This window comes from Amblyomma mixtum, chromosome 10 (assembly GCF_055824585.1).
Source record: "Amblyomma mixtum isolate Tamu chromosome 10, ASM5582458v1, whole genome shotgun sequence".
Taxonomy (NCBI): domain Eukaryota; kingdom Metazoa; phylum Arthropoda; class Arachnida; order Ixodida; family Ixodidae; genus Amblyomma; species Amblyomma mixtum.
Genome location: NC_143021.1, coordinates 115,486,441 through 115,506,688, shown reverse-complemented (window position 1 = coordinate 115,506,688; position 20,248 = coordinate 115,486,441). Strand labels below are relative to the sequence as shown.

Below are 20,248 nucleotides of genomic sequence, written 5' to 3'. Positions count from 1 at the left end.
TCTTGCAGCGCATTCAGGCGTTGCCAGCACCAAAAAAGCGGTGCGACTGCTGCGTCTTCAGGCGCAGCGTAGTGTCGGCGCATGATGTTAGCTGAACCCGCGACATTTGGTAGATCGCAACTAAAGAAACAGAGCCCAGGAACAAACACACGACCAAGACGACGAGACGGGACAAGCGCTAACTTTAAACAAGAGTTTATTACGGAAAGGAGCATATATACCCTGCTGAATCAGCGGAATGAAAAAAACAACACAAACCACGTAAAATTTGCTCAAAGACAGCCAAGCCACGTGCTAAACCCAGATATCAAGCTCTTTTCTTGATAACGCAACAGACGACCTACTGACATATTTATACCCCGCCCGGGCTATCTCCAAAGACTCCATAATTTCTCTTGGTACACTACACATAACAGTCTAACAAGTTTTTAATTTTCAAAATTTTTGTTCCAGAATGCTGGGGAGAATGTCGGAGAAGAAATTCTTCTCACTGTGCGTGTGCTTCCAGAGCGGAAGCGGCATTTCAAAACCACGTGCCGTTGTTTGAGTCCCTGGTGCCATTGAATTCCAGGCTTGACATTAATTTCGTCAGTGTGTGGCTATTTGGCCCATGGTTTCACGAAAAAAGCAGGACGGTGGCTTTGAGACAGGCTGCGCACACGTACTAACAACCGGATGATTTCTGAGCTGACAACATGAGCATTGTGTAAAGCGTAAAGCGGCGTGACATCAGGAGGGAATATGAAGGCTACTGGAAAGAGTCGAAGACAAGAAAGAGAAAAGGGAGCAAAAACACACAAAACTTTATTTCGTTTGATCTTTAGGTAGTTTGATCTTTCCTACTTTGGTGAATCACCGGTAATGCCCAGAATCTATTAAAATGGTGTTATCATACTTCTAAAGAGAGGTTGGTGTCTCTGCATAAAGTTCGTTTGCTCTGCTTTTTTGCAGCCTTTGGACCACGTCTTTTTCGAGCCAAAGCACTTTTTGGGCAGGCAATGCGACAATGCTCCGAGCACATCCTAGCAATCGCTAAGATGATTGCACCGCATGAGTTGAAGAAGGTGAGTTGATATTTCACTCGCCTTAGGGAAGAAATTGCTATTTCAGCTCACACTCAACGCCGGCTGTCAACTTGAGCACAGCATAGTGAAAACGATGGCAACCTGTGAACCTGTGAAAGGACATCTGATTGCTCATTGGCATATATCTAGATACCCATGAAAGTGTTCTGTTCATGAAAATGCACGGAAAAGACCAATTCTGTGGAAGATATAGTTGAATGCTGGATATAAAGTATTCGCTCTGCATTTTGTTGTGGGTGTCTGCAATTCAATGCCCAAAATTTTTCTTATTAAAGTCTAAATGGCCAGAGTCTAAATGGCGCACAACAATTCAAGTTATCTCTTACCACCAGTCTAGTGAGGGCGTTTGAAACGATCTTGATAAGTACTCCCTGAGACATAACAGTGCAAACAATAAGGGCTAAATTCATTGCGATTCTTCTGCACGAACCATATGAAATGTCTCCAGCAGACTCGTTGTGTTCTACGGAAGCCATGCGGCGTGTAAACAAGTGGCTAGGGCTCGCAAGTGGAGGAAGGACCGTCGAATCTACATAGCCGCTTGCGCCAGGCGCACAGTGATTTGCTGCCGAACGTAAGGAACGTGTGAACCCCATTGCGTTTGTGCTCGAGTTCCAAGCGGCCCGCCAAATATTGCAAGATTATCAACCATGGTTTAAAAAGCAGAGGCTTCCCGTAATAGACACGAGGGTCCACAGGTTCCGGTTCGCAAGCTAGAAGGCACGTGTGAAAGGCGCATAAATCAAATTTGCACCTTATGGAAAGCATGACTCACAAAACTGTTTAGCAGAAAAGCACAGCAAGGAGCCAGTTAACTCTGATCAGCCGCATTACAAAGAACATAGGCTTTCTTACTATAGCCTAGATGGAAAGCTGGCGCACCGTGTATGGGAGTTGGCGTGGAGCTCCCTCGAGACCACTTCAGCCACCATGGGCGCTCAACCACTTCAGCCACCATGGGCGGTGAGGTACCGACTGCAGAACTATAAGCTTTGGCCAAACAATAATGCAAAAATAAACGCTGTTAGATAATCAAGAATGTCCAAACATTCTATATCCTACCTAATGATTGCAATAAATGAGCAGAAAAGCATATTGTCACGTAGCGGTGACTGCAGTCCGGCGAACAGGAACACAGCGAGAATGTCTTCGAAACGAAACCCTTTATTCGGGCTGACTTGCGCCCGCAAAGAACTGAAACACTCGGCGGCGGCGTAGAAAGAGAAGTTTATTTTTTCTGTTTTTTACATAGAAAATACAAAACAAAACAGATGAACTTATGCTCTGATCAGTCAAGCACATGCTCAGTGACGCAGCACTGAGCACGTCAGTAATGCAGTAAAAATGCCGATACTCGACCGCCGCGCAGGACGATAAAGTATGTCGACCATTTGCGCAAGAACTCAGCCTCGCTCATTGACAGAGCGTCCATGCATGCTTGTTCAAAGAGGCGCGTGCGCAGGCGCTGCAACATTGGGAACATTGGAACTCGGCGGCGGCGTAGCAACAAGCATGCTCGGCGGTCGTCGAACAGAATGCCCGCCGCTGTCGGCCGTGCTCTTTTTAAAGCTGATAGCGAGCATTCGAGATAAAGCTTAGGAAGTTACCAGAACCTTCTGGCACAAACTAGAACCGGCTCCGTCCGCATGCGATCAATCGTGGTAAATCTAAGCGCGTCTTGCGTCACAATCGAAGCGATAAAGCGGCGCGTCGGCAGCCTTGAAGAATGAACAAACAAATACTACAAGCAAACGCTACAAATATCCGCGGCATTACTCCCCTCTCAAAGAAGCATCGAGAAGTACTTTGATTTGGGCTAGTCGGTTCATATCTTGAAAGTAGTTCGGACGGCGCGAAAACACTTCTAGAACAACTTCTAGAAGCTTCTTCTTCTAACTTCCAGAAAAAACTTCTAGAAGCAAGAAAAAAATCGGTCCCTGTGATTCCCTACATGCATAAGGTTTCCCATGGCATTAAAAAAGCCGCAAGCAAACATCAGGTGCAGGTTGTGTTCTCGACCCCTTCAAAGTTGTCAAAGATTTGCACTATGTCAAAACCGGAGAAGAAACGACCGGTTTGCCCAATTAAATATCAAAAACAGTTCACGAAATGCAGTTCACAAGTGGTATATCAGATTCCTCTAAGCTGCGGTCTTGTGTACATAGGGCAAACCGGTCGATGTTTTAATGAACGTGCCAGCGAACACATGCGGAATGTGCGCCAACAACATGGAAGTTTCCTTGCTGACCACTGCAAGACTTGCAAAGGTTGTAGTCCGGAATTGAGCAAAACAGTTTTTTTGAAGAGCGGTAAAGACAGATTTGAGCGGGAAGTAGTGGAGGCATTTTTTATTAAAAAAGCGGGAAGCGCATGCGTGAGTAGGCCTTCAATTTCAATTAGTGACGCTGAGGTGGCTTTTCTCGAAGGCTGTCTTTAGATTTTAACGTTTTATCTTTGACGCTGGGAGGTTTTCTCAATGATTTTGACGCTAGAAATAGTTCATTCACGCTGGGAGGTTTCCCCGAAGGTTTAAGTTTTCATGTCCACCAAAAAAAAAAAATAAAAAAATTTCCGCGTTTGTTGTTGGTCTTTCTTTATCACAATTTGTGTTAAATCAGGATTGTTGAGTTTGCGCTCTGGTTGCCTTGTTCAAGCGTGTGTATTTCTTTTGAGAATGAATTGCTTTCATGTGGGTTGCGCGCTCTTCTAATCTTGAGACTTATAAAATAAGAAAAATGTTATCATGTGTATAGTGCAGAACGCATATCTGTCTGTAATAGTTGCGCCTACTTCCGGTGTTAGGACTTGTGATGACAATTTCGTTTTGTTGTGTGATAGGCTTGCGAGGTATGGCTGGGGTGATGCATAAAATGTAGGGGTCTGGTGCAATAAACTTCAGTTGCAAGTTGGCGCCCGTCCTGTTGTGTTCGTGTCTCCTTTGTCTTTGTTGTTTTCGCGCCGTCATAACTACTTAAAAAAAAAGAAGCATCGACTCGATGCTTTTGAACATAAAGTGGCTATAAACATAAAAAACGGATTGTGCAAAAATTAACACCGAATGTGGAAACACGGCGTCCTCTAGCGTGCATGATAGGGCTTTAGGCGTACGACATGGACTACTTCTGATCGTACGCGGCGTCGCTGGGATGCAGTCATTTGGTCAGGAACGACTTCATAGTCCAATTCACTTAGCCGACGAAGAACCTTGTACGGGCCGAAATAGCGGCGCAAAAGCTTTTCACTCAATCCTCGGCGGGGGATGGGCGTCCAAACCCACACTCGGTCTCCTGGCTTGAATTCCGCGTTGCGTCTTCGTAGGTTGCAGCGTCTGGCATCGGTCCGCTGCTGGGCTTTGATCCTTAATCGGGCAAGTCTTCGGGCGTCTTCTGCCCGTTGAAGGTAGACGGCGACGTCGACGTTATCTTCCTCGGTAACGTTTGGCAGCATGGCGTCCAGCGTGGTCGTGGCCTCCCTGCCATGGACGAGCCTAAAAGGAGTCATCTGGGTGGTCTCCTGCACTGCTGTGTTGTAGGCGAAGACCACGTAAGGCAAGATGACGTCCCAGGTCTTGTGTTCGGCGTCGACATACATGGCGAGCATATCGGCGATGCTTTTGTTGAGGCGCTCGGTCAGTCCGTTGGTCTGCGGGTGGTATGCAGTTGTTCTCGGGTGGCTGGTTTGGCTGTAATGAAGAATGGATTGCGTCAGTTCCGCCGTGAATGCTGTTCCTCTGTCAGTGATGAACACATCGGGGGCGCCGTGTCGCAGAAGAATGTTCTCTACGAAAAATTCGGCGACTTCTGCTGCTGTTCCGTTCGGTAGAGCTTTTGCCTCGGCGTAGCGGGTCAGGTAGTCGGTCGCTATGATGATCCACTTATTTCCAGATGTTGATTTCGGGAAAGGGCCAAGCAAGTCCATGCCGATCTGCTGAAAGGGCCTTGAGGGGGGTTCAATGGGGTTCAGAAATCCTGCTGGTCGGGTTGGAGGGGTCTTTCGTCGCTGACAATCTCGGCTGGTTTTCACATAATGTGCGACATCGGCCGACAGTCGTGGCCAGCAATACTTGTCCTGAATGCGGCGGAGACTCGAGAAAACCCGAGATGTCCAGCTGTCGGCTCGTCGTGTGAGGCCTGAAGAACTTCTCCGCGCAGACTGACAGGTACAACAAGGAGGTAGACTGCCTTGTTCTCTGCAAAGTTTTTCTTCACAAGGACATCGTCCTGTAAACAGAACGAAGACAATCCTCGCTTGAAAGAGGCGGGGGGTGAAGAAACCTTGCCTTCCATTTATTCGATCAGGCATTTTATGTCGGGGTCCGAGCGTTACTGTTGTGCAAGAGAGCTGGCGCTGATGGTTCGCAGGAAGGCGTCCTCATCGTCGTCCGGCGGCGGTGCATCTACAGGGGCTCGTGACAGGCACTCGGCGTCAGAGTACTTGTGTCCAGACTTGTAAACGACGGATACATCAAACTCCTGACCCCGCAGGCTCCATCGAGCGAGGCGGCCGGAGGAGTCCTTCAAACTGGCGAGCCAGCACAGTGCGTGGAGATCGCTGACCACCTTGAATGGTCGTCCGTACAGGTAGGGGCGGAATTTCGACGTAGCCCAGATAATGGCAAAGCACTCCTTCTCAGTTGTCGAATAATTAGCTTCGGCTTTGGACAGGGAACGGCTAGCGTACGCGATGACCTTCTCCACTCCGTCAATTTTCTGAACGAGGACAGCGCCTAGGCCCACACTACTTGCGTCGGTATGAATTTCAGTCTCGGCGTTTTCATCGAAGTGCGCGAGGATCGCTGGGGACTGTAAACGATGCTCAAGTTCGTTGAAGGCTTCCACTTGCGGCGCTTCCCATTTAAATGGCACGTCTGCCTTTGTCAGGTGGGTGAGTGGCTCGGCGATGCGGGAAAAGTTCTTCACAAATCGTCGGTAGTACGCGCACAGTCCGAGGAATCTGCGCACAGCTTTCTTATCGGCCGGAGGTGGAGACATCGCGATAGCAGTGGTTTTCTGCGGGTCTGGCCGTACTCCGTCCTTGCTTACAATGTGGCCTAAAAACAGTAGCTCTTCATAGGAAAAGTGGCACTTCTCTGCTTTCAAGGTTAGCCCGGACGATTTGATTGCGTCTAGTACTGTTCGCAGCCATTTCAGGTGCTCCTCAAAGTTCGAGGCGGAAACAACGACGTCATCTAAATATACCAGACAAATCTGCCACTTCATGCCAGCATTGTATCCATTACTCGCTGAAATGTCGCTGGTGCGGCACAGAGACCAAACGGCATCACCTTAAACTCGAAGAGGCCATCTGGAGTGATGAATGCGGTCTTCTCGCGATCTCTCTCGTCGACCTCTATTTGCCAGTAGCCGCTCTTGAGGTCCATCGATGAGAAATACTTAGCGTTGCAGAGCCGATCCAGTGTGTCGTCGATGCGGGGGAGGGGGTAGACGTCCTTCTTTGTGATGTTGTTCAAGCGGCGGTAATCAACGCAGAATCGAAGTGTACCGTCTTTCTTTCTGACTAGAACAACAGGTGCCGCCCAGGGGCTCTTTGAAGGCTGAATAACGTCGTCGCGCAGCATTTCTTCCACTTGGTCCCGGATGGCTTGTCGTTCTCGCGGCGACACTCGGTAGGGGCTCTGGCGGAGAGGTCGGGCGTGCTGGTCGGTTATAATGCGATGTTTGGCAATCGGCGTTTGTTGGACCATCGGCGATGACGAGAAGCACTCGCTGTAGCTTCGAAGGAGATTGCGTATCTGGTCTTGTCTGTTCCGGGGCAGGGCTGGGTTTATGTCGAAAGCTGGCGAATTCTCTTGGTCAGGCGAATCTTCTACAGATGGGTGGGAGAGCGTGAAGAAGTCTCGTACGTCGGATATTTTGTCGAGGAAAGCGATCCTCGTTCCTTTGTTAATGTGCCGGTATTTTTCGCTAAAGTTAGTCAGCAGTATTTCGGCTTGGCCTTTGCGGGAAACTGCGATGATTCTTGCGATGCCGATTCCTCGGTCGAGAAGCAACTGCATGTTCCCCTCGGTAATGGCTTCAGTGTTGTTCGCTTCCGTGGCGCCTGCGGTGATGATGACGCTTGAGCGGGGTGGGACACTCACTTGCGCTCAGTGTTCCTGCAGGACACTGAGCGCAACGTGATGTTCCGGAGTTCTCATCGACGGGATGGCCTCATCCGTGGAAAGTGTGATCATCTTGGATCGCAGGTCAATGATCGCTTGATGCTCATTAAGGAAATCCATGCCCAAGATCACTTCGCGGGAACATTGCCGTAGCACTACGAACGTCGCGGGATAGATATGTCCCTTGAGAGTAACTCGCACTGTGCATCGTCCTGATGGCGTAATAAGGTGGCCCCCGGCGGTGCGAATTTGTGGGCCGTCCCAAGCGGTCGTTACTTTCCTCAGCTGCACAGCGAATCGTCCGCTCATCACCGAATAATCGACTCCTGTGTCGACTAGAGCGGTGACTTTCCGGCCGTCGATAATCACTTTTAAATCGGATGTCCTGGCTCTCGAGTTGCACGTCGTCCTTGGCGTCGGGTTACGGCTTCGTCGGGTATGTGAATCGTAGGTGGGGCGTGTGGTCGGAGCTTTTCTTGATGGCGGCGTAGTTTTGAAGGCGGTTAGCGCCGTAGTCGAGGTTGTTGTATGCGTAGTCGGCGTAGTAGGTGCGGCATCTTCATACGGCGTGGTCGCTGGAGGATCTTCGTCGTTTCCTCGGCAAGCAACCTGACCCGCCACAATTTGCTTTATTTAGTTTCCTCTACGAGGGCTAGGGGACCTTCCTCGGACAGCCGCGGCATAGCTTCGGCCCGGTGATGCAAATCGTGCGGTGGACGGCGACGGGGAGCGGGAAAAACGGCTTGAAGACACGTACTCCCCTCTACGTAGGTAGTCGTCAATTTCCTGTGGTCGCTGGCCAGGGAGCGGTCGAGGGTCGTCGATGGCGAAACCTGGCAGCCCGATGCGTCTGTACGGGCAGTGGCGAAGTATGTCCCCGGCGTGGCCACAATGGAAACACAGTGGGCGGTTGTCGGGAGTCCGCCACTCGTCGCATTTTTTAAAGCTGTAGCGTCGGTCGAAATGTGGGCGCGCAGGAGCTTGGGGCCGTCGTCTTGTAGAGCTGGTGCGCGTCGAAGACGACTTGGGGGGTCTCGTCGAGGCGCAGGACTGCGTAGTGTGGCGGCGTAGTTCATGGCTACAACTTCCGTTGGTGTCGTCTGTGACGGGGAGCCAAGTGCATCCTGTACTTCTTTGCGGATGATGTCCGTGAACGACGCCACCTGAGTCTGCTGCGTCGGCTGTGTTGCCGATGGCAGCAGTCGGCGAAGTTCTTCGCGAACAATTTCGCGTATGAGATCACGAAGGTTATCTCTACTTGCAGGGGTATCTTCTGGGGGTCTCGCCGACAGCACTTCAAGTGGTCGGTTGTAGGGCCGGGTCCGGGCGTTCAGGGTCTTTTCGATGGTTGAAGCTTCAGCTTCAAACTCGGCGATGGTTGTTGGAGGATCCCGGATCAGTCCTGCGAAGAGTTGCTCCTTGTGGGAATCCTGGCTTTCCCCCGTTGCCTTTGCGCGGCTGTGCCGGCTTCCCGCGTTGTTTCTCCTCTTTCCCTTGCTCCCGCCTCAGTCGGTGGAGAGGCGGCTAGGTGACTAATCACTGTCATTTGGCCACAGCTCCACCCCGGCTCCTAAACGGCCTTTGCCATTGGTGCCTTTTGGCGGGATTTCGGGACCCGCTTTGGCGGCCGCGCACCGCGCGACCGTCCGAGCGGGGCCCAGAGAGAGATCCCTCGGAGACAGCGTAAGGTGCGTACGCTACTGTTTGTCCCTGCCGGCCTTTGCCGCTCGGACCAGTGCATATACTCGAGCTCGCCCGCACGAGTCCTCTGACCTGCAGCGGCTCGAGCCTGTCCAGCGGGGTCCAGCGACCTCCGACAGGCGTATCTTGCGTTTATTGCCCACTCTCTCTCGCAACCGGCCCAACGGTCGACACGAGAGGGAGATCACAGCACTGCCGCGGGGACATTCTCCCGCAGCGCCGTGCTAGCGGCGCGCATTGCTCGAGTCGCTTCGTGCGCGCAGCGGAGCCTTGCTCCTCGCGCGCCCCCGGGACGGGGTGACGATTGAGTGTGTGTGTACTGCTGAAGGTCGACGTGAATAAACGTCTCCTTGGTGAACTTGGAGGCCTGTTTCTTTGTGGCGAATCACTCTCCTCTCAGCGGAGGTTGAGTGCACTGCATCGGTGTCCCAGTGTGTGTGTGGTGACGGCTGATCGGGGCCCTTGGCTCGCGCGAAGCTCGAACCCACGGTGGTTGGTGGCCTGTGTCCACTTAGAAACCCACAACTGGCGCCCAACGTGCTAAGTCATTGGCGCTTACGCCTTTGATGGCACAATAGCCGAGCAGGTCGCCTTGCCGATCACGCTTGTGCACCATGTCTACCACCCCCAGCGGGGCACTCGGCAGCTACATGTCGGCTCCCTACGGAATTGTAGCGTCGTTTGATCCGCTGTCTGCTGTTCCTTCGAATAGCCAGACATCGTGGTTGGCCGCGGCCCCCATTGGGGTTTACGGCGACACAACCCAAAATGTCGACCACGCGGCTCCAATTGGAGCTGTATCGGAAATACCCTGCGGTGCATCCGCTGGTCGCATGCCTCAGCTGTGCAAGCTTTCCGCCCAGTGCGAAAGCAGTTCGTGTCACGCTGCCGCAACCGGCAGTTTCGAACAGCAGCAGCCGTGCCCCGCGAGCCGTCAATTCTGCTCTGGGAACGGCGAGGCGCTGGCACGGTTCCCTGTGGAAACCGCGCCGCTCATCGATCTAGGAGCCTTGCCTCCCTCGTTCGTGCAGCCCGTCCAAGCCTCCACTGAGGCCGGGGCGCAGTCGCTGAGGCCGGGGCTCCATTGAGCCAGATGCGGAGAAACTTCGAGCCATACTCGAATTTCCCGCGCCCAAGGACGTACGCGGCTCGCCGTTGTGTGGGAATGGCCAACTTGTATCGTCCTGTGCCCGCGTGCAGGCACCCTTGACCAAGCTCTTGGGAAAGACTGCAGCGTGGCGATGGGGGCCCTAGCAAGAGCGATCCTTTCGCCTCCTGTCTAGTGCCATTGCCGAGACAGTGCAGCTCAGGCTACCCGACCTGATCAGACAGTTCGTAGTCCAGACTGACGCGGGCGATCTGGGTTTAGGAGCAGTTCTCCTACAGGAATGCGATGGCGTGCTGCAACCGGTGGCCTTTGCCAGCCGCTCCTTGCTGCCCTCGGAGACGAATTATTCCGTGACCGACAAGGAGTGCCTCGCCATCGTGTTTGCACTGCGCAAATTCGACGTCTACCTTGATGGAACGCAATTCGCGGTGCAGAGAGACCACAGTGCGCTCAGTTGGCTGATGTGGCTCCGCGAGCCTGCGGGTCGGCTGGCGCGCTGGGCTCTCCTGATACAGCATTACGACTTTTCCGTGCAGTATCGAAAGGGGAGCACGAACGTGGTAGCTGACGCGCTATCCCGTGCCCCACTCGCCAGTGGCGCCTTGACGCCTGTAAGCGGAGGGGGCGAAACAGCGGACGAGCCGCCGGGCGGCAAGGAGGGGGAGCCCGGAAACGGGTTAACCCATTCCGCTAACCAGGCAAGCAGCGCTTCGCAAAGCGGACGAGAGGCAAAGCTCCTCGTGAGCGCCTCGGAAGTGCTGACGCGAACGCAAATGTTGGCTGCAAACCTTAGTGGGGACGAGACCAGGCTCCCCTCTGGGATGACTGGAATCGTTTTCGGCCGTAAAGAGGTACTGAAAGCCCAACAAAATGAACCTTTTTGCCGCGAGGTGAGCGACGGTCTCAGGGAGACGGAGCGCCGTGACGCTGCTGGTATTGTAGCGGGCGCAGGGGGGCAGAAGCCAGCGTGTGTCGCGGCGAACCCCGGGGATTCATATTTGCTGGACCATGACGGGCTCGTGCTGAAGTACATAGCCACCGATGACGAGTCCATCGACCAGTTCAAGGTGGTTATCCCCAAAAGTCTGAGAGGCGCACTGTTGAAATTCTCTCATGACGAACCACTGGCCGGTCATCTGAGTGGCTCCAAAGTTTTTGCAAAACTGAGTCAATCGGTGACGTGGCCCGGCATGAAGCGTGACATTTTCCGCTATTGCCGTTCCTGCCATGTCTGTCAAGGGGTGAAGTCACGGGGCGGCAAGCCGCCTGGAATGATGAAACCAATTGACAGTGTGCGTCCGTGGCAGATGGCCACCTGCGATTTGATGGGGCCTTTCCCCAGGAGCAAGCAGGGATTCATTTACCTGATGGTAGTCGCTGACCACTTTTCCAAATGGGTTGAGTTGTACCCCCTTCGGAAAGAGTCAGCACGAGCGGTGCTGGATAAACTCCAGGAAGTGTTCTGTCGGTTCGGCTTTCCGGAAAGACTGATCACGGACAATGCGTCCTATTTCACCGCTCGGGTGTTCGGTAACACGTGCCGTTCCCTCGGAATCGAGCACTACACCACTTCACCCTACCACCCCCAATCCAACTTGACCGAGCGAATCAACCGAACGCTCAAGCCAATGCTTGCGGCCTTTGCCGAGTGTCAAAAGGATTGGGCAGACCATTTGAGCGAGTTTGCGTTCGCCATCCGAGCAGCTGAGAATCACTCAACTGGTTTCTCTCCCGCCTTCCTCAATTTCGGGAGGGAGCTGTCGAATCCGATGTCAAACGTCGTGCAGAGCCAGCTCGGGGATGAACAGACGCGGGCAGACTGCTCTGCTTATGCGTCGACGCTTCGGGACCGGCTTGTTAGGGCTCTCAACAGAGCAAGGCAAAGTTTGGCGGCAGCCAGAGCCCAACAGAAGGCTCAATATGACCGCAAGCACCGCCGCCTGACTTTTCAGGTGGGTGATCTTGTCCTGAAGCGCAACCACGTTCTTAGCGATGCGAGCAAGGGGTTCTCAGCCTCGCTCGCTCCTAAGTGGCTTGGTCCGTACCGAGTGGTCAGAGTCTGGTCGCCACTCGCGTACCTGCTGGAGGATCCCCTTACGGGGAAAACCAGCCGTGCCCACATCGCAGACCTGAAGGCCTACGCGTCACGGTCTGACGAGCTTGCGCCGGTACCCATTGGTATCAAAGGCAAGCGCAAAGGCACAACTGGTGCTGCGGAACGCAAGCGTACGGAGCACCGGTACAATCTGAGGCAACGGTCACCGGTGTGATTGTTGCCGGACGGAGGACTTTTCCGCAACCGAAGGCACGCAGCCTCAGCTAGCTGGCGAGCTTTCTCGTCAGGCCCTACCCAGGCGAAGCACGGTGTGTTATTATTTTTTTTTGTTTTTCCAGCATGCTCAGTTCCAGCCTTGTGTGTTTATCTATTTATTTATTTGTTTTGCTTGAGTCAGTTTCTAGCCACTTTCGTTTCCTGCTTGTTCGTCTGTTTTCGTTCTAACGTACCGAGATGTACATAGGCAACATGCGTTTGTGTTGGCGTTCAGTTTTTTTACCAGACCTGTATATGCATAGGCATACTTCAGACCGCTGGTGCTTTCTCTTATCTTTTAGAAGCAATAGATGGGTGTCGTTTGTACCGCGCCTTTTCTCATTTCCGGCCCGACTGTGGGTGGTTGGCTCGTTAAGGAGCCGTGTGTCGCGTTGCGAGTTTTGTGCGGCCGGTATGGAGGGGAAGTTGCCGGGGCGTTTGGATCGATGGGGGGTAGAAAGTGCACCCTTTGACCCTCGCCGCGGTGCCTCGGGACCTTTCTGATGAGGGGATCGTTGTCGCCGACCGGCGTCCGCGCACGTGTCGGTGTATGCGTGTTTGTGGCTGTGGCTGTGTGTGCGCGTAACCATGAGCCAAGGCGACGCCTGTGAGTTGTGCCGTTGTGCTTCTGAGTGAGCGCGGGGATGAGAAGGACCCCCCGGTGTTGCCAAGTTTACACATCAGGACGCCGCCGAACGTCCGCGCCCGTTTGAGCCGGCGTGAAGGGGGTGGACTAACTGTCTTGTGCCCGAACGTGACGTCGTGTCCGAGGGCGCGAGGTTAGTGCTCTGCCGCGGCCCCGTCGTCATCAACGGAAAGAAGACCACCATCAGTCGTCGGCCCTCCCAACCCGTTCAACTTGAAGCCTGCGAGCGGTGAGTCGCCGACAGGCCCACTGGGCCGCGCCATCGAACTTTGAGGCTGGCATCCACTGGTCACATAGCTGTACAGTTGTATTCACATCGCATTGTATATAATCTGCATGCTGTTTTGATTTACTGAAGCGTATGCAAGTGTTGTTTGCCTTGGTTTTTTTTCTTTGTTTGTGTTGTTTTTTTACGTTGTTCTGGCTGGAACTGAAGTGTAGCTAGTTTTTGTCTATTCATTTCTTTATTTTGGAACTGAAGTGTAGCTAGTTTTTTTGTGTATTCATTTCTTTATTTTGGAACTGAAGTGTAGCTTATTTTTTTGTGTATTGATTTCTTTATTTTGGCCGCGTGCTTTGCCGATGGGTAGGAGGGCATTTAAGGAGAGGGGGTTGTGGGAATCCTGGCTTTCCGCCGTTGCCTTTGCGCGGCTGTGCCGGCTTCCCGCGTTGTTTCTCCTCTTTCCCTTGCTCCCGCCTCAGGCGGTGGGGAGGCGGCTAGGTGACTAATCACTGTCATTTGGCCACAGCTCCGACCCGGCACCCAAACGGCCTTTGCCATTGGTGCCTTTTGACGGGATTTCGGGATCCGCTTTGGCGGCCGCGCACCGCGCGACCGTCCGAGCGGGGCCCAGAGAGAGAGAGATCCCTCGGAGACAGCGTAAGGTGCGTACGCTACTGTTTGTCCCTACCGACCTTTGCCGCTCGGACCAGTGCATATACTCGAGCTCGGCCGCACGGGTCCTCTGACCTGCAGCGGCTCGAGCCTGTCCAGCGGGGTCCAGCGACCTCCGACAGGCGTACCTTGCGTTTATTGCCCACTCTCTCTCGCAACCGGCCCAACGGTCGACACGAGAGGGAGATCACAGCACTGCCGCGGGGACATTCTCCCGCAGCGGCGTGCTAGCGGCGCGCTTTGCTCGAGTCGCTTCGTGCGCGCAGCGGAGCCTTGCTCCTCGCGCGCCCCCGGGACGGGGTGACGATTGAGTGTGTGTACTGCTGAAGGCGACATGAATAAACGTCTCCTTGGTGAACTTGGAGGCCTATTTCTTTGCGGCGAATCGCTCTCCTCCCAGCGGAGGTTGAGTGCACTGCATCGGTGTCCCAGTGTGTGTGTGGTGACGGCTGATCGGGGCCCTTGGCTCGCGCGAAGCTCGAACCCGCGGTGGTTGGTGGCCTGTGTCTACTTAGAAACCCACATCCTTCATGCCGTGCATTAAGAAAGAGAGTTTCTTTTCTTCGTTCATGACAGGGTTGGCGCGCTTGAAAAGGCGTTTCATATCTTCCACATACGCAGTCACGGTCTTGTTTGGGCGTTGAATTCTTGACTGCTGCAGGGTCTCCGCTCTTTCCTTGCGTACGACGCTAGTGAACGTAGTCACTAGTTGCTTCTTGAAGGTCGCCCAGGTCGTGAGGAAAGATTCGTGGTTTTCAAACCACGTTCTGGCGGAGCCGTCCAATGCAAAATAAACGTTACGAAGCTTAGCGCTGTCGTCCCAGGCGTTCAGCGCTGCTACACGGTCGTACATGTCCAGCCAGTCTTCCCGATCTTAGTGTGGTTCTCCACGAAAAGTCGGTGGCTCACGGCGGCGGCGTAGCAACAAGCGTGCTCGGCGATCGTCGAACAGAATGCCCGCCGCTGTCGGCCGTGCTCTTTTTTAAGCTGATAGCGAGCATTCGAGATAAAGCTTAGGAAGTTACTAGAACCTTCTGGCACAAACTGGAACCGGCTCCGTCCGCATGCGATCAATCGACATAAATCTAGGTGCGTCTTGCGTCACAAACGAAGCGATAAAGCGGCGCGTCGGCAGCCTTGAAGCATGAACAAACAAATACTACAAACGAACGCTACAAAGATCCGCGGCAATATAAATGCAAAGTTTGCCCAAAATAAGAGATGGCTAGCGCTCCTATTGGCCAAGTATCGAGCACTACAAAAATTAATAATACGGGCTTAAAAAGCACACCTTTAAAAGGAAATATGTTTTCAAAACAAATGTTGCTGTTTAAGCACTTCAAGAGGTCTTTTTATGGCATTTCGAAAAAGAGAAACCTTTTATTGGCATCGTGTGCTGTTGCGTTTTTGTTACTATGGCTTTTGCACACTGCGTTCGCGCCTAAGTCGTCTGCGCACATACGAACAGCGTTTTAGGAATGAAACATACCAGTAGTGCCACTCCATGTTCCCGAAAAAATACGACTGTATGCAGCAAAGTAGCTCACCGGCCCATGATGCTTTGAGCGTCCATGGTGGCTGAAGTGCAGCGCCGCCAGCCTCTAGGTAATAGTAAGAAACTCTATGACAGAGTAGTAGAATTGAAAGTTGGGGGAGTTGCTGCAGCCACTGCAGACGGCCATTGGTCTGCTGTCGCCATACTGCCTCTCCTCCTTTCATGGCACCTAGCAACGGTTACGCATTCTGACGTTCTCTCCATACTCCTCCTACCACGGCTGCACATTCCTAGCATTCGCCGTACTGTTTTCCTTCAATAGTAACCTTTATCCTCATCCTTCGGGGGGTTCCCATAAGAGCCCCTTCCGGTTGCAAACTCCTCTGCCCTTGCCATACTCTCCTCCCTCAACCGTAACCACATTCTTAATCATCGTTCCACGGTAATCAATTTCTGGTCATGCACGACTCTGTTCTCGTTACAGCCTTCTGCCACGCTAATCGCGGCAACCCCTCTCCGGCTGCACGTTACTACACTCCATCATACCCTTCTCCTTCCACGGTAAACAACTTGTTACGCATTGGTCTACTTGGTGCATCCTCCTCCTGTCACGCTAAGTACCCTCTTAGTTGTTCTCGTGGCAACCCTACCGGTGAGGCGTTCCTTAAATCTCGTGTTACCCACCTCCTTCCAGAGCACTCCTCTTCCCCCTCCTTCTGTGGTGCCAACCCTCCGGTTATGCATTTTTTCACTGTGTTCGTACCCTTCTTTTGCCATAACCCCTCCCCTATTAGTGGCAACCACCTTACGGTTACGAACAACTACTGCTTCTCTCCTCCTCCTCTTCCCAATGCTACTACAGCTACCACTACAACGACGCGAAATCCAGAGAACTGATCCTTAACATCTGCCACTTCGAAAGCAGTCATTATTTGCAAGGCACTTACCATCACCTTCGTTTTCTCATCTCCTGAGTACACAGCCGGTAGACCCGTAGATGAAAGAGCTTCAGCGCTAACCGCGCTTTACGTCATGCATGGTCCCTCGCGAAGCTCCACATGGCGCCCGCTAAAAGCACCACTGCTGTAGTTGTAGCCCGCTGCTTCTCCACAGCAGAGCGTTCTTGTATTGAAGTGGTACTGACCCATTTGCTGAGATTATATTCTTCTCCCGACTGCAACCGCTAATTCTCCGCGACGAACTGCGTTCTCACTCGCTGTGAATGAAGTTATCTATAGCGATACTCTGTAGTATCTTCATTTCAATGTTCAGGCTGGCACACTCCCTCGAGGTTGCCTCATAATGTCCATCGCAGTTGGTGCACTTCGGTGCTTCAGCCGCACGCATAGGTCCATTGTCACCGCGGCCAAAACTCAAACATGTCTTGCTTGTGCGCGCTGCGCCTATATAGTTCACTTTCTGTTATTTTGCGAAACACTAGTTTCATGCAAATAGACTTTCCAAACTGGTGAATTCCCATCATTAGGCCACTCACTGAGAGTAGATCCTGTTATTTTCCAGTCAACGTAGGAAATGACGCGCACTAATTCCATGGGAAGCAGAGCCGACGACCATTCGCTATCGTCTAGGATTTTGATGTCACAAAGACGAGAGTAGCAGAAATTAATGATCGAAACTACTGGGGCAGTATTCTGTAACTATTCATTTCATTTCCAATTTTATTTGGCCGCGACGCCAATGCGACGAAATCAATAGCAGGTAGGGAAGCAAACGGATAATCACAAAAAAAGCTGGCCCAGTCATGGCGCCGCTGCCGTTAGCCAGCCTTGTACCGCCGCATCTTATTTACCGGCGATAAAGTTTGTCAGGCGTGTGAAGCGTGCCGCTCCGCTCCTTTACTCGTGGGGATCGGCGCCAGTCGGGGGCTCGAGACGTGTGTACTACAGCAGGTGGTATCGCTGACATGTTTCGGTCACGACCAGTGTCACCTCTGTTCTTATTGACTTACGAATAATTGGAGCAGCGATCAATGGCAGAAGACCAAATTTAATGCAAAGTAATGGTCGTTACAGAATACGACCCTAGGTGCCCATGAATATCTCCCGTTCACAGCCGCTCCTATTTCGCATTCGAGATGTTTTGACTCCTTAGAACCAGAACCTCTGGCGCGAGTTGATTTTGAGTCTTACACGTCAGCGACAACTACAATTGTTAGGCAGAACAAATAGCAACGGCTGGCTGCTGAGTTCTTTGTATTCATAAAGGTATAAGTACGTTGAAAAGGTTAAGGATTGTCCTAACCCACACACTACTTAGTCGCAAAAGGAAATAACCCAACTGCCGCAATTGCAACCGATTATGAACGGTTTTCAGTTGAGTAACCCAAGAGAATTCATGCTTTTATTAATTCCGTGTTCCTGAGCAACGCTACCTATCGGGTTATGAGCATCGAAGAAAAGGAGATGAGCGCGTACGTTTGCATGAACACACGGTTCCAAATAATGTCCAGCATGACGACGTGCCACTGCACAAGTATTGCTACCGTCGATGAAGGTGCTTCAGGCGTGCTAGACATACTTGAGGAGGCTTTCTAGAATGTTTATAAAAGATTTAGAACTGTTACAACTTTTCCAACTATGAAGTTATTTGCGATGCAAGATTGGTAAGGTGTTCTTGAATTATTTGAATCTAAATTTTTTTCATAAAGGTTCTCGAGCGTTTGTGATGCCAGTGCGCCATATGAAATATTCCTCTACAGGTTCTCATGTTGTCTTGCATGCGGTACAACAAATGCAGGGATGCTGTCGAAGAAAATTCCCCTGAACCGGTAAGGCATCCCACACTAAAAATATGCGCTGGTGCTCTATTCTTGAGAGTCAATGACTTACCAGCGTACCGAGTATTCATCGTATAGGCAGGCTTTTCTATCCATGTTGTCAGTCGAACACTGCTCAGAGAGTCAGGCCTGCGGGTCACATAGAGCAGCCAAAACTGTCGATAAAGCAAGCAAGACAGCTTTCTTTGCACAATGATCCTTAACACTTCTAGGTTATGTTTATATAGGCTTTCGATTCAGGAACCGCACTAGTCCTCTTATTGACAAGAAGCCGTCAACTTCGTACCACTGGTACTAGTGCTACTGCTACTACTACAATTACGCTCCGACTGCTGCTCAAAACAAGGTACTCAGACTGATAGCATTCCTCTAAGTAGAAAAATAATAAATAAGCACAAAGGCACAGGAAGATTGATTCATATGCTTTGTCGAAGAAATGCGCCAGAAATAAAATAGAATCATTTCGAACAAGAAGGGTGGCGCCCAAGGCCGTCCGCAGAACTTTTTCCAGGGAGGAGGGGGGGGGGGGGGGGTACCCGATGTCCGGGGATGAAGGCGGCGGTAGGTTAGCACCAAAAAGGAACTAGTGCACAAATAATATCCGTAAATCCAGGGGGGGGAGGCAACCCCCCCCCCCTTTGGCCCCCTTCCGGACGCCCCCCAATGTGGCGCCTTTATCTGCAATGCTTTTATGCCATCGTTAAGTCAGGTTAACTCACTGAAATCATCGAATCAGCCGCAATACTGCACGGCACTCGAACATGAAGCTGTCAGCTAAACCCATCGCAGGTACGCACTCTTCACGCACTTGCTGCACAGTCCAGCCAAACTGTTCACGGCTATGAAGCCAATAATGCAGTAGAGGTTGAACTCTAAGCTGTCAAGCGGGCATTGAGCAACCACTGTCTCGAAAAGGCAGAAAGATGCTTCATTATTTCTTAACTACCTTAAATCTAACGAATCACATCATACTTATGGTTTCAGACCAGGTCCTAAGAACTTTTCAAGCTCTCTCGACTGCTGTTTTCTTTATATATGAAGTGCCCATTAACCACTCGATTACATCTTTAGAAGTTCCAATAAATCTTCATGACGATGTCCATATATGTTGGTGCCTTTTACCCAGAAGTAAAGTTTCGTTAATGCTCGTGTGCTCACTGTAAAGTTCTCAGGAGAGGGATTGCTGTCGAATGCACACCAAAACAATTGTCACCGTGGTATAAAGTAAAGTTCTGATAATCAGTTTGAACGTTTGGAAGCCGTCGCTTTTCCACAAGAATTTTGAACGCGGTGGCAGAAACATTGTTGCAAAAGACAAAGAGCCCAGATATGAAAATGGCTGACCCACAATGAACTGAACAGGGAAAAAGTTTGAGGTGACACGATATATGCATAGGGTTTCGCACAACACAAAAAATAACAGTGGTTTAACTTAGTAGAGTGATAGTTTTTTTTTTCACTATGCTTATTACTTTCTTTACTGTGGTATAATAGACGCCGACGATCGGCGGCGTCTATTATACAGGAGAGCACGTGATGGCCGCACGATCAGTGACATCACACGGGATAGATAATCGTTCATTGTTTATACACGAGAGCGCGTGATCCCCGCGCGGTGTATAGTACAATCGCTGAAGTCACACATGATTGATAACTGCTATTGTTTTCCTCCTTTCCAAGGCACAAAAGGTCACTCCAAGGTCACGTGCATGTTAATATTAAGAACAAGGCCTAATTCGGACATAGCCATCGTGTTGCCTATGGTGAAACTAACCCGGGCATCGATTTTGGTCCATATCGGTCGAGGTTAAAAATTTGGGTGTGGCGAAATTTCGAGGCCGGCTGGGGTCGGGCTGTGTGATGTCAGTGCACGTTAAAGGTCTCGAGGTGGGCGGAATTATTCCGGAGCCCTTCACAACAGCACTTCATTCTCTCTTCCTTGTTTCACTCCCACACTCCTCCCTTCCCTTAAGCCGCGGTTCGGCTGTCCGCCGAGATGTGAGAAAATTACTTAATTAGAGAATTAGATTTAGAGAATTGAGGTGCAATTCGGGGGTTGGGTGGATCACGTGTTGTAGATGACCAGGGA

At 51.6% G+C, this 20,248-nt stretch overlaps 1 long non-coding RNA gene across 1 annotated transcript in view; it reads left to right on the top strand.

Annotated features, from left to right (window-relative positions):
- Positions 1-18,151, top strand: part of LOC149326729 (uncharacterized) — a 30,663-nt gene extending 12,512 nt beyond the window's left edge. The window contains exons 3-4 of the long non-coding RNA XR_016286252.1: positions 952-1,064; positions 18,082-18,151. This is a non-coding gene — a long non-coding RNA (uncharacterized LOC149326729). The remainder of the gene's footprint in view (positions 1-951; positions 1,065-18,081) is intronic.
- The last annotated feature ends 2,097 nt before the right edge of the window (positions 18,152-20,248 follow it).